We start from the raw sequence: 15,329 nt of genomic DNA, 5'->3' as shown, positions 1-15,329 counted from the left end.
TGTTATTAATTTCTAATCTTATAGCATTGTGGTCTGAGAAGATGCCTTGTATTATTTCTATGCTTTTGAATCTATTGATCCTTGCCTTGTATTCTAAACTGTGATCTATTCTAGAGAATGTTCCATGCACTTTGGAGAAGAAGGTATACTGTGCTTTTTCTTGTTGTTGTTGCATTAGCCTATAAATATCTATGAGATTGAGTTGCTTTTTTAAAGAAATTTATTTTATTAATTTTAATGAACACTTACAGAAATTTTGTATTTCCATTTATTCATTGTTGCATTTTTCTCCCTGCCCACCCCCTCCTGTCTGTTTGCTCTTCCCTTTGAAAAGTAAAAGAGAAATTCCTCCATTGGTATGCAATCTCCCCACCTCATCCCAAGTACACTCCACTATGCAACCTTCATTCTGGACTCTTGTCATAACCATAATACCCAATCATATATGGCTTTTAGACTGTTCTCTTCCTCACCTGTTTCAATGCAGTATACATGATCTATCCAATTTTTCTCAGTCTCACCCCAACCCTGATATCAGTTCCATTCTACAAGAGTGGAACTGTGCAGTATTTGTCCTTTTGTGCATGAGTTCCTTGTTTTTAAATGCTGCATAGTGTTCCATTGTGTCTATCCATTTGTTTTTTGATGGGCACTTACATTGTTTCCAACTCTTTGCTATTGTGAACAAAGCTGCAATAAACATGAGTGTGCATATATCTGTCTGGGTGGTAGTTATGGTTTCTTTAGGGTATATTCCCAGTAGAGGACTTACTGGGTCAAATAGTATTTCTATTTGCAAATTCTTGAGAAAGTGCCATACCACCTTACATAGTGGTTGCACCATTTTACACTGCCACCAACAGTGAATCAGGGTTCCAGTTTCTCCTCAACCTTGCCACAGGATATATAATGGGCACAGGATATGAACAGACACTTCACCAAAGAAGACATTCAGATGCCAACAAATACATGCAGAAATGCTAAAAATCCCCAGCTCTAAGAGAGATGCAAATCAAAACAACTATGAGATATCATCTCACCACAGTAAGAATAGAAAAATTTAAGATAATTCATTTCCTTATTGTGTGGCTTAATTCTTTGGGGTCTTTGTTGAGTTTCTTTCTGGAAGTTCTGTCTTTTCTTGGGAGTGATGTATTGAAGTCTCCAACTGCTATAGTAGTGTTATCTATTTCCTTTTTCAGTTTTGTTAATGTTTATTTTATATATTTTGCAGGTCTTTCACTTGGTGCATGTTGTTGTTGTTGCTATGTGCCATCCGGTGGATTGGGACTCATAGCGACCCTATGTCAAACAGCCCTAAACCCTGCCCTATCCTGTGCCAGTCGCACTGCCTCTGACACACCCATCACGATTACCCCAGTCACTGAATCAACCCACCTCATAAAGGGTCTCCCCCCTGCACTGTCCCTCCACCCTTCCAAGTATGACATCCCTCTCCAAGGACCGGTCCATCCTTACAACATGTCCAAAGTATGTCAGACGAAGCCCCAGAATCCTTGCCTCCAAGGAGCAGCCCAGCTTAACCCTCTCCAGGCTGAATCTATTTGTTTTCTTAGCAGTCCATGCTACACTCAATACTCTTCTCCAGCACCACATCTCATAGGCATCAACTCTCATGTCCTCTCTAGTCATTGTCCAACTCTTTGATGCATAACAAGTGATTGAAAAGACCATGGCTTGTACCAGATTCACCTTAGTCTCCAGAGAGACACCACTGATCTTCCATACTTTGGAGAAGTCCCTAACAGCAGACTTTCCCATAACAATACATCTTTTTATTTCCTCGCTGCTTGTGCCAAGAATGTTGACTGTGGAGCCAAGCAGACTAAACTTGTTAACAATCTCAATCTCTTCACCATCCATCGATGCTGCCAGTTGGTCCAGCGGTGAGAGTCTTTGTCTTCTTGACATTGCAATCCATATTGGAAGCTGCAGTCCTTGACCCTCTGCAGCAAGTTCTTCAAGTCCTCCTCAGTTTTAGCAAGCAGGGTTGTGTCATCTGCATAATGAAAATTGTTGATAGTTCATCCACCAAACCTGATGCCACATTTCTCCTCATAGATCCCAGCCTCTCAGATAATCTGTTCTGCATACAGGTTGAAAACGTATGGAAATAGGACACATTCCTGTCGTACACCCCTCCCAATTTTGAGCCATGCGGTGTTTCCTGGCTCTGTTCTGATGACTGCCTATTGCTCCAAGTATAGGTTTCATGTTAGCACAATCAAGTGTTCTAGGATTCCCATTCTTTTCAGAGTCAGCCACAGTTTGTTATGATACAAGGGCAAATGCCTTTGCGTAATCAATGAAACACAGATATACATTCCTCTGGTATTCCCTGCTTTCAGCTAAAATCCATCTAACATTAGCTACAATACCCAGCCTGGACTTCTGGCAGTTCTCTGCTGTTGTGCTGTTCCAGTCGTTTTTGGATAATCTTCAGCAGAATCAAGCTTGCATGTGAAATCAATGATATTGTTCTATCGTTTCCACACTCTGTTAGGTCACCTTTCTTTGGAATGGGAACAAATATAGATCTCTTCCAGTCAGCTAGTCAAGTGGTTGTCCTCCAGATTTCTTGGCACATCTTGGTGAGCACATCCAGGGCGGCATCTGTTAGCTGAAATATGTCAATTAGTATACCATCTATTCCTGGGGTCTTATTTTTTGCTCTTTTCTTCAAAGCAGCTTGAACTTCTTCCTTCATCACAATAGGCTCTTACTCATATGTTATTTCGTTAAATACTTGTGTATCTTCCAATTCCTTTAGATACAGGGACTCAGTATATTCTTTCTATCTTCTTTTAATACTTCTTGGATCATTTAATATTCTACCTAAAGCATCCTTGATTATAGAAACTCAAGGTTCGAATTTGTTCTTCAGTTCCTTGAGCTTAAGAAATGCTGAACGAGTTTGGCCCATTTGATTTTCTGACTCCAAATATTGATTATTGGTATGTCTTATTGTCCTATTGATCCTTAATCATTATGTAGTGGCCTTTCTGGTCCTTTATGATGGTTTTTGCATTGAAATATATTTTATCAAAAATTAATATTGTCACTCCTGATTTTTCTGGTTTCCATTTGCTTGGTATATTTTTACCATCCTTTTATTTTTAGTTTTTCTTTATCTTCATTTTTCAGGGTTTGTCTCTTGTAATTTGTTATGATCCACACAGTTAAATGCCTTTGCATAGTCAACAAAGCACAAATAGACATTCATCTCATATTCTTTACTTTCAGCCAGGATCCATTTGACATCAGTAATGATATCCCTGGTGCAGTTTCCTTCTGACATTTTCCTATTTATATACTTCTGTAGCTATTTTTTTCATGATCTTCAGAAATATTTTGCTTACATATGATATTAATTATATTGTTTGATAGTTTCCACATTTTGTTGGATCACATTTGCTGAGCATGAGAACAATTATGGACTTGTTCAATTTATTGACTAGACAGCTGTCTTCCAAATTTCCTGGCATGGACTAGTGAGTGCATCTAGGACTGCATCTGCTAATTGAAGCAGTTCATTGGGTATTCCATCGATTCTTGGGTCCTTATATTCTGCCAATGCCTTCAAGGCAACTTCCACTTCCTCCTTCATTACCATTAGTTTCTTTTCATAGCATACTTCCTGAAATTTTTCAGTGTCAATCAGTAGTTTTTGAAACAGTGATTCTGTGGATTTCCTCCATCTTCTTTGATACTTTATGAGTCATTCAATATATTACTCATAGATAGCATCTTTCAAAATTGTGACTTCAGGTTTAAATTTGTTTTTTTCAGTTCTCACAGCTTGAGAAATGCAGGGTGAATTCTTTGCTTTTTATTCTCCAATTCCAGCTCTCTGCACATCCATTATAATACTTTTCTTTGTCTTCTTGAACTGCCCTTTGACAACCTCTGTGGACCTCTTTTATTTTTTGTCATACTTCTCCTTTGTTTTGGCTTCTTGATGTATAGTGCAATTTTTAGAACGTCTTTTGACATCCATTTAGGTTTTTCATTCTTTTCTTTTTTAAAATTACCTTTTAGATTTTTTTCATAGATCATATCCTTGATAACATCCCACAATTCATCCAGTCCTTGATTATTTGTGTTTAATGCCTTTAACTGACTCCTACGATGATACTGAAATTCAGATTGAATTGATTCAAGATCATATCTTGGTTCCTGTGGACATATTTTAATTTTTTTTGGCCTCAATTTGAACTTGCATATGAGTAACTGATGATCTAGCCCAACATCCTCTCTTGGCCTAGTTTTCACTGCCAATATTGAGTTTCTCCAGGGATTTCTTCCACAGATATAGTCAATCTAATTCTTATGTAGCCCATCAGGTGAGATGCATGTGTAAAGTTTCATTTGTGTCTTTTTTTAAAAGTATTTGCAATGAATAAATCATTGTATATACAAAATTCAACCATTCTGTTTCTGGCCTCATTTCTATCACCAAGCCCATTTTCTATTTTCTAACTAGTATTCCTTCTTCAAATTTCCTTTCCAAATTTTGCATTCCAGTCACCAGTTATCATTAATGCACCTTGATTGCACGTTAGGTAAATTTTGGACTGTAAAATTTTATAAATTTCTTAATTTCTTTTGAATAATAGTCATCCTAATGAGTCTTCCTTGTAGCCATATACTCACCACATTGTATTTCAGGCTAGAATGTGAAATTGATTCTTTTACTATGAATGTAACCTCATTCTGTTTATCCTTCCCAGTATCATATACCACATGATTATCTGATTCAACGTGGCCAAAACTAGTCCATCTCATCTCACTAATGCCTTGTATGTCAATGATCATTTCATTTTCAATAATTTCCAGTTTTCCAACATTCATGTTCCAATTATTAAAGAGTATTTGTTCTTATTTTTTATCATTTCAACTAATTTCCATTCTGGGCTCTGCCACTACACTACTATAAATATCTTCATTCCTCTAGTATTCATAGGGTTTTCAAAGGCCTGTTATTTAAAAAATAGATGGTCAATCCTGCTTCCTAGTCAGTCTTAATATGGGAGCTCTATTAAAGCCTCTCCACCATGGGTAACTCTTATGGCATTTGACACACCAGGGGCATAGATTTCAATATCACAGCAACCCCATGTTATCTCAGTACAGCATACTGACAGAAAAGTGTTCTCTACCTCTTAAAACCGTATTCTCAGGAAACACAACAAACTGCCTATTTAAAGTAGTGAAAATACAACATGGCAAAACTTCTGTGATATAGTGAAGGCAGTCCTCAGGGGACAGGTCATAGTATTAGCCAAACACATAAAAAAGGAAGAAAGAAGCAAAATCATTGACCTAAATCAACATCTAAATCAAATAGAAAAAGAATAACAATCTAACCCCACAGCCTCTAGAAGAAAGCAAATTATAAGTACAAGAGCTGAAATCAATGGCATAAAACACAGAAAAACAATTGAAAACATTCGCAACACCAGGAGCTGATTCTTTACAACTGTTGAGCTGAGTACTGTTTAGTCAGAACCAACCCATAGGTGATGTTCTTCTGGTGGATTTTCAGGGGCAGTTAGTCACACCGGAGGAGGTTGTCCATTCTTCTCTTGCAGAGCAGCTGGTGGATTCAAACTGTGTGCCTTCAGGATTCCAGTGCATCTTTTTACCACTAGGCCACCAAAGCTCCCTCTAGTTCTTCAAAAGAGTCGACACAATAGAAAAGTTGTTGGCAAATTAACAAAAGGAAAATAAAAGTGATGACAAATAACTCAAACAAAAAATTATACAAGTGACATCAAAACAGACCAGATGAAATCAAATCGATAATAGAATATAAAGAAAAGAAAGCTGGACAATGACTAGGGATGATAGAAAGAGGGATGATTGATGTCTTTGAGCTTTGATGCTGGAGAAGAGGATTAAATATACCATATTCAAACACGTTCATCCTACAAAAGGTGAGTCCAGGCTGCTGGTCCTTGGAGGCAAGGATTCTAAAACTTAATGTAACATACTTTGAACATGTTGTAAGGTGGGGCCAGTCCTTTGAGAGGGACGTCATGCTTGGGAGGATGGATAGACAGCACAAGAAAGGAAGACCTTCAACGAGATAGATTGATTCAGTGACTGGGGTAACAGAGGTAGGTGTGTCTGAGACCATAAGATTGAAACAGGATAAAGCAGAATTTAGGGCTGTTGTACATAGGGTCACTATGAGTGATAGGCCACTTGAAAGCATATAACAACAACAACAACATACTCTAATAAATTTTAAAACCTTGGGGATAAGGATAAATTCCTTGACATTCAAGCTCTCCTAAGACTGAAACTAACAGATGTAGAAGACTTGAACAGATCCATCACAAAAGAAGAAATTGAACAAGTAAAAAAAAAAGACCCTCACAAAAGAATTCCTGGCCCAGATGCCTTGATGGTTGAATTCTTCCAAACATTCAGAAAAGATCTATCACTAATTCTTAAACTATTTTTAAAAATAGAAAAGGAAGAAACACTCTTACGGTCATTCTATAAAGCACCATAATCCTAATAACAAAACCAAATAAAGACATCATCCAAAAAGAAAACTACAGACCAATATCTCTCATGAATGCAGATGAAAAATCCTTAACAAGGTCTACCCAATGGAATTCAACAGTATATATAAAAATAATAATAATTCATCATGGCCAAGTGGGATTTATAACAGATATACAAGGATGGTGTAACCTAAGAAAAACAATCAGTGTAATTCACCACGTTAACAAAGCAAAGAACAAGAACCACATGGTCCTATCAATTGGTGCAGAAAAGGCCTTTGACAAAAATCCAGCTCCCTTTCTTGAGTAAAACAGGAATGGAAGGGAATTTTTTAAACAAAGTGAAAAGTATATATGAAAAACCAAAAGCCAACATCATTCTCAATGGAGAAAGACTAAAAGAACCTGACAACAGGAACCAGACAAGTATGTCCATTTTCAGTACTCCTATTCAATATCTCTGGTAGCCCAATGGTAAGAAGCAGTGCTGAAATCCCAAAGACATGCAGTTCAAGGCCACCAGCTGCTCCCAGGGAGAAAAATGGGCAATCTCTTCCCGTGCAATTAACTTCCTCTGAAAACCTGCAGGAGTTTACATATGGTTTGGTCCTGACTTTACAGCACACAACAACAGTAATTCAATATTGTATTGGAAGTACTAACTAGAATAATACAATAAGAGAAGAAAACAAGAGTCATCCAAATTTGTAAAAAGGTGGTAAAATTGGCCCTATATGCAGACAATATGATAATGTACACAGAAACCTCCAAGGACTCAACAAAAACAATGACAAAAATCATACCATACGTAATAGACCGATTTAGTAGAGTGACAAGATACAAGATCAATATAAAAAAAAACAGTAGGAATTGAGATCTTTGGGAGTGAACCTAATTAGAGACACAAAAGACCTGTACAAAGAAAACTACAGAACATTTCTGTGAGACACAATAGAAGACCTAAATAAATGGAAAAAAAATGTGCCCTGTTCATAGATAGAAAGACTCAATTATCAAATGTGAAAATCATAATCCTATCAAAAGCTACCTACATGTTCAACACAATCCTAATACAGATATCAAATTCATTTTATAGAAAAAAAAATTCATTTTATAGGAGATCAAAAGGGAAATTGTCAAGTTTATTTAGAGAGGAAAGAGATGCTGAATAAGCAAAGTACTTTTTAAAAATAAAAATTAAATGGAAGGCATATAACTCCCTGACTTCAAAACCTACTACACAGCAGTAGTAAACAAAATAGAATGGTACTAGTACAATGGCAAGCACATAGACCAATGGAAGAGAATTGAGAACCCAGAAGGGGACCCAGTTATCTATGGTCAACTGATATTTGACAAGGAAATAAAACCTATCAAATGGGGAAATGACAACCTCTTCAACAAGTGATGCAGGCAAAACTGGACTGCTCCTACAAGAATCTGAAACAGGATCCACATCTCATACCATACACAAAAATCGACTCAAGGTGGATCAGAGATCTACACACAAGGAAAGCCCAAAACCATAAAATGCACCAGAGATAAACTGGGATGAAGCTTAGAAGCCTGAGTGTATGGTATAAAAGAGACTGCCAAATATAGTCAGAAATGCTCAATCTGGAGAGGATAAAATAGATGAATGGGAGCTTTTAAAGAATAAGTCCCTGTGTGCATCTTTTTCCAGCAGAGTGAAAAGAAAACCTACTGACTAGGACAACACATTTGGCAATACCATTTCTGACAAGGGCCTCATATCAAAAGTTCACAGAATCCTACAGGGCCTCCACAAGAAAAAGACTGATAAACACAATTAAGAAATGGAAAAAGGATCTGGAAAGATTTTCACCAAGGAAGATATTTGGATGGCCAACAGACACATGAAGAAATGCTCAAAATCGAAGAGAACTGTTTAAAAGGGATACATGAATGGGTATTATTGTCATTACAGAAGTCCAAATGAAGGCTGCATAGTGGAGTGAACTTGGAGGGGGAGGGATTGCATAAAAATCAAAGAGTTTTTCTTTTTCTTTTCAAGGAGATGAGTGAATTGGGGGGAAGGGGATGAACAGGGAGAAAAGTACAACAATTAATTACTGGAAACCCTAAGTTTCTGTAAACTTTCACTAAAATTAATTTAAAAAAAAGAAATGCTCAAAATCACTGGCAATATGAGGTGCAAATCAAAACCGCAATGAGATATCATCTCACTCCAGTAGCAGTAGCAAAGTTTAACAGTACAGCAAGTAATAAATTTTAGGGAGGATATAATGAGATAGGAACATTTATACATTGTTGGTGGGATTATAAAATGGTACAACCACTCTGCAAGGCAATTTAGCATTTCCTCAAAAAGCTGAACATAGATATTCCATTGTTGTTATGTGCCATCAAATTGCTTGCAACTCACAGTGACTCTATGTAAAACAGATCTCAGCCCTTCTCTATTCTTTACCAATCTTATTGTCTCTGATAAAACTACTACCATTACCCCAGTCACTGAATCAATCCATCTCATTGAGGGTCTTTCTCTCGTGCTGTCCCTCCACTCTACCAACCATGATGTCCCTCTCCAAAGACTGGTTCCCTCTTTGCAACAGATGAAGCTTCAGAATCCTTGCCTCAAGGAACAGCCAGGTTTCACCCTCTCTATGACCCAGTTCTTCCACTACTTGCAATACACCCCGAGAAAACAAGAATTGAGGCACAAACAGAGACCGTACACCAATGTTCATAGCAACATTATTCATCATAGCAAGAACATGGAAACAGGCCAAATGTCCAACCACAATCCAATGGATTGAGAAATTATGATACACTCACACAATGGAATACTATGCAGCACTAAGGAGCAAGGATTTTCTAAATTACTACCTGACTTTGGAGGGACTGGAAAGTATTATGCTGAGTGAACTACACTCAGTCCCATAAGGACAAATATGGTATAAGACCATTATTGTAGAACATGTATGAGGATCCAAGGGGGGAGGGAGGGAGGGAGCAGAGGGGTGATGATGGGGCAATCATCATCATGTTAATCATAGGGTCATACAATTTGATGAGTAGAGGAGGTGTGGGTAAAGAAAATGGAAAATATCTGGAGTGGAAAAACAATGTATATGAACTTTGTAAGTAAACCAGTATTTAAAAACATAATAATAAATCTATCAGTGGGATTACTCTACACCAACAAAGAAAATACAGATAAGGAAACTAATTAAGTTATACCACTTATAATGTTGTTGTTGTTGTTATGTGCCGTCGAGTCGTTTGCGACTCATAGTGACCCTATGTACAACAGCCCTAAACCGTGCTCTATCCTGTGCCAATCTCATTGTCTCTGACACACCCATCCCGAGTGCCCCAGTCACTGAATCAATCCACCTCATAGAGGGTCTTCCCCTCCTGCGCTGTCCCTCCACTCTGCCCAGCATGGGGTCCCTCTCTAAAGACCTGTCTCTCCTTACAACATGTCCAAAGTATGTCAGACGAAGCCCCAGAATCCTTGCCTCCAAGGAGCAGCCTGGCTTAATCCTCTCTACGATGAATCTGTTTGTTTTCTTGGCAGTCCATGGTACATTCAATACTCTTCTCCAGCACCGCAGCTCAAAGGTGTCAATTCTCCTTCTATCCACCCTAGTCATTGTCCAACTCTCTGATGCATAACAAGTGATTGCAAAAACCATGGCCTGTATCAGGCGGACCTTAGTCTCCAGAGAGACACTCTTGAGTATTTTGGAGAGGTCCCCAACTGCAGACTTTCCCATCGCAATACGTTTTTTTTTATTTCCTGGCTACTGGTGCCAAGAGTGTTGACCGTAGAGCCGAGCAAACTGAAGCTGTGAACAATCTCAATCTCTTCGCCATCCGTCATGATGCTACCGATTGGTCCAGTGGTGAGAATTTTTGTCTCCTTGACATTGAGCCTCAGTCCATATTGAAGGCTGCAGTCCTTGACCCTCTGCAGTAAGTGCATGAGGTCCTCCTCAGTTTCAGCGAGCAAGGTTGTGTCATCTGCATAACGCAGATTGTTGATAGATCGTCCACCAATCCTAACGCCAAGCTTCTCCTCATAGAGCCCAGCCTCTCGGATAATCTGCTCTGCATACAGGTTGAAAAGGTATGGAGACAGGACACATCCCTGGCGTACACCCTTCCCAATTTTGAACCATGCAGTGTTGCCCTGCTCTGTTCTGACGACTGCCTCTTGGTCCAAGTATAGGTTTCGCATTAGCACGATTAAATGTTCTGGGATTCCCATTCTTCTCAGAGTCAGCCACAGTTTGTTATGATCCATGCAGTCAAATGCCTTTGCATAATCAATGAAACACAGATAGACATTCCTCTGGTCTTTCAGCTAAGATCCATCTAACATCAGCTACAATATCCCTAGTACCACGACCCCTTCTAAACCCAGCCTGGACTTCTGGCAGTTCTCTGCTTGCTGATGTACTGTTCTAGTCGTTTTTGGATAATCTTCAGTAGAATCTTGCTTGCATGTGAAATCAATGATATTGACCACAAACTGAGATACTTGGGAATAAACTTAACTAGAGAAAACCCACTGGAGGGTCAACTATGGTTTGGTTCTGACTCAAGAGTACACAACAACAATACAGGCGCAAAAGGCCTATATAAGTAAAACTAAAAAATACTACTGTGAGAAACAATAAGAGAGAAATAAATGGAAAAGTGTTCCTTCTTCATGGATCAGAAGACGTAATATAGCGAAAATGACAATCCTACCAAAAGCAATCTATGTGTGTAACACAATCTCAATACAGATCACAAATTCTTTGTAAAAGAAATAGAAAAGGCAACTGTCAAGTTTATTTGGAAAGGAAAGAGACCCCAAATAAGTAAAGGACTTCTGAAAAACCAACATGAAGTGGAGGCATAGCACTCCCTGGTCTCAAAACCTACTGTAAAAGTATAATAATCATAACAGCATGATACTAGTATAATGACAGGCACATAGACTTATGGAACAGAATCGAGGACCCAGAAATTAACCCATTTATCTATAGTCAACTGATCTTTGACAAGGAAACAAAATCTAATAAATGGGGAAACAACAACCTCTTACAAAAATGGAGCTGGCAAAACTAGACTTTTGCATACAGAAAGCTGAGGCAAGATCAAAATCTCACACCATATATAAAAATCAACTCAAGGTGAATCAGAGAATGAGGGGTAAAACCCAAAACAATAAAGATCATAAGAGATAAAATGGACCAAACTTACAAGCCCTAGTCTATGGTATAATTAGACTGACAAATACAGTGAGAAATGCACAACGGGGAAGGGGGGGTGGACTGTCAGGGGGAGATAATATAGATTAATGAGACCTTTTAAAGAATAAGTCCCTGTGAGTATCAAAACCTTTCCCAATAGGGTGAAAAGGAAAACTACTGAATTGGGGGAAGGGGGGAATTGGCAATGCCATTTCAGACAAGAGTCTCATAAAAAAACATTTACATGATCCTATAGGGCTGTCACAAGAATAACACTGATAAACCAATCACAAAATATACAAGAGACACGGAAAAATTTCCCAGATGAAGACATTCAGATGGCTAAAAGTCACATGAAGAAATGCTGAAAATCACTGCCATAAAAGATTCAAATTAAAATCACGACAAGATACCATCTCACCCCAGTAGCAGTGGCAAAGTTTAGCAGGAAAGCAAGCAATAAATATTGGTGAGGATTTAGCAAAATTGGAACTCTCATACACTGTTGGTAGGTTTGTAAAATGGTACAACCACTCTGGAAGGCAGTTTGGCATTTTCTAAAAAAATTAGACATTGAAATTGATCCAGCTATTCCAGTGCTAGGAATGTACCCCAAGGAAAACAGAATTGAGATACAAATGGAGATTTTCACACTGATGTTCATAGCAGTAGTATTCACAACAGCAAGAAAATGGAAGCAGCACAATTGTCCATCAACAAACAAATGGCTTGAGAAATTTTGGTGCATTCACATGATGGAATATTATGCAGCACCTAGAAGTAACATTTATAAAAATACTGTACAACATAGGAGAAATCATTTTCTGAGTGAACTTATTCAGTCTCATAAGGACAAACACTGCATAAAATCATTATTGTAAAAATAGAAGGATAGTCCAAAGGGGGAAGGAGCTAGAATAGAAGCACTGAGAATGGGAAGAAGGGATGATCACAGGGTCACAGAGTTTGGTGGGTGGAGGAAGAGGGTGAAAGAATTGGGAAAAAATCAGTGGAGATCTGAAAAAATGGGATGATAGTGGGCATTGGTCAATGGTGATTGGTTTTATAAAAAACAATGTATGGGAATGATCACATGATACACAATGTGAGTGAAGGAATGTGTGAAACAATGCATAAGTGAAACACAATGTATATTAATTTTGTACGCAAACCAACATAAAAATAAAAATTATATATGTTAAATTTTTTAAAGGGAGCTCTAGTGGCCTAATGGCAAGACGCTGTGCTGCAATTTGGAAGTCACACGGTTTAAGAGGAGGATAGGCAAGAGGAGGATAGGCAACCTCCTCCTATGTGATTAACTGCCTCTGAAAATCTGTCAGAGGGTCAGCTATGAATCAGTTCCATCTCTATGGTAAACAACGATAAATTTTTAAAAAGATAATGGTAATGGAGGAAGAAGTTGAAGCTGAACTGAAGGCATTTGCAAAAAGTAAGGCCACAGAAATCAATGGGATATCAAACAACATGTTTCAACTAACAGATGCAGCCCTCATGTACTTTTCAGTCTATGCCAGATAATTTGGAAGAGAGTTGCCAGGACATGTGACTGTAAAAGATCCATATTTGTTCCCATTCCCAAGAAATGTGATCCAACAGAATGTGGAAATTTTTGAACAATATCAATTACAAGCAAATTACTGCTGAAAATCATCCAAGAATGGCTAGAAAAGTACATTGAGAGAAAACTGCCATAATTTCAAGCTGGGTTTACAAGAGGCTAAGGCAATAGGGATATAATTGTTGCTGTGAGAAGAATTTTGACAGAAGGCAAAGAATATCAGAAGAATGTCAATTTGTGTTTTAAAACATTTGACTGTAAAAAAACTGACAACCTCTAAAAAAACCGAAATTAGAAAAATTAGAGCAGAAGTAAATGAAATAGAAAACAAAAAACAATTGAAACCATCAACAAAACCAGGAGTTGGTTCTTTGAAAAGGTCAATAAAATCAGCAAACCACTAGCAAAACTAACAAAAGAAAAGAAGGAAAAGAAATAAATAATCCAAATAAGAGATGAAATGGGGGATGTCACAACAGAACCAATTAAAATAAAAAGGATAACATTGCAATATTATGAAAAATCATACTCAGACAAATATGAAAACCTAGAGGAAATGGACAAATACTTAGAAATGCACAACCTACCTAAACTGACACCAACCTAAATTGACCACCTGAACAGACCCATTACAAAAGAAGAAACTGAAAAGGTAATACAACAACTTCCAGTCAAAAAAAGTCCTGGACTAGATAGCTTTACAAGTGAATTTTATCAAACATTTACAGAACAGCTGTCACCAAACCTACATAAACTATTTAAAAAAATAGAAAAAGACTCATTCTATGAAGCAAACATATCCTTGATACCAAAACGAGGTAAAAACACCACCAAAATAGAAAACTATAGACCAATACCTCTCATGAACATAGATGCAAAAATCCTGAATAAAATCCTGGCCAAGAGAACCCAACATTACATCAATGAAATAATTCACCATGACCAAGTGGGATTCATAACAGGTATGCAAGGATTGTTCAACACGAGAAAAACAATTAATGTAATTCATCACATTAACAAAGCAAAGACCAAGAACCACATGATCCTATCAATTGATGCAGAAAAGGCCTTTGACAAAATCCAACACCCTTTTTTAATTAAAACACTCAACAAAATAGGACTAGAGGGAAATTTCTTCAACATAGTAAAAAGTATATATGCAAACATGAGAGTCAACATTGTTCTCAATGGAGAGAGATTAAAAGTATTCCCCTTGAGAACAGGAACTAGGCAAGAAAACCCACCATCACCTCTCCTATTCAATATTGTATTGGAGGTCTTAGCAATAGCAATAAAGCATGAGAAGGACATAATAAGAGGTATCCAAATTGGCAAAGAGGAGGTAAAATTATCTCTCTATGCAGATAATATGATAGTATACTTAGAAAACCCTAAAGACCCAGCAAGTAAACTACTGGACATAGTAGACCAATTCAGCAAAATGGCAGGATGTGAGATCAACATACAAAAATCAATTGGATCTCTCTATAGTAACAAAGAAAATACAGAACTGGAGCTGAGAAAAACAATACCCTTCACAATAGCTAATCACAAGATTGAATATATAGGAATAAACCTAAACAGAAGCACAAGGATCTGTTTAAAGAAAATTACAAAACATTATTACAAGAAACAAAAAGAGAACTGAAGAGGTGGAAGAATATCCCTTGCTCATGGATAGAAAGACTCAAATTGTGAAAATGACAATAGTACCAAAGGCAATTTACATGTTCAATGCAATCCTAATACAAATACCAGTTCCATTCTTCAACAAGATGGAAAAGGCAATCTCCAATTTCATTTGGAATGGATAAAGGCCCAGAATAAACAAAGCACTCTTTAAAAGTAGAAATAAGGTAAACAAAAAAAAAAGGTAATAAAACAACTTTCAGAAAAATAAAAATTCCGGACAAGAGGAAAAAAGAAAGAGAAAGAAAGAAAGAAGAAAAAAGAAAGAAAGAAAGAAAGAAAGAAAGAAAG

Source organism: Elephantulus edwardii, unplaced genomic scaffold (assembly GCF_000299155.1).
Source record: "Elephantulus edwardii isolate Elephantulus edwardi_28Jun2011 unplaced genomic scaffold, EleEdw1.0 scaffold00498, whole genome shotgun sequence".
NCBI lineage: Eukaryota > Metazoa > Chordata > Mammalia > Macroscelidea > Macroscelididae > Elephantulus > Elephantulus edwardii.
The sequence above is the reverse complement of the archived record's forward strand: the minus strand, read 5'-3'. Positions refer to the sequence as shown.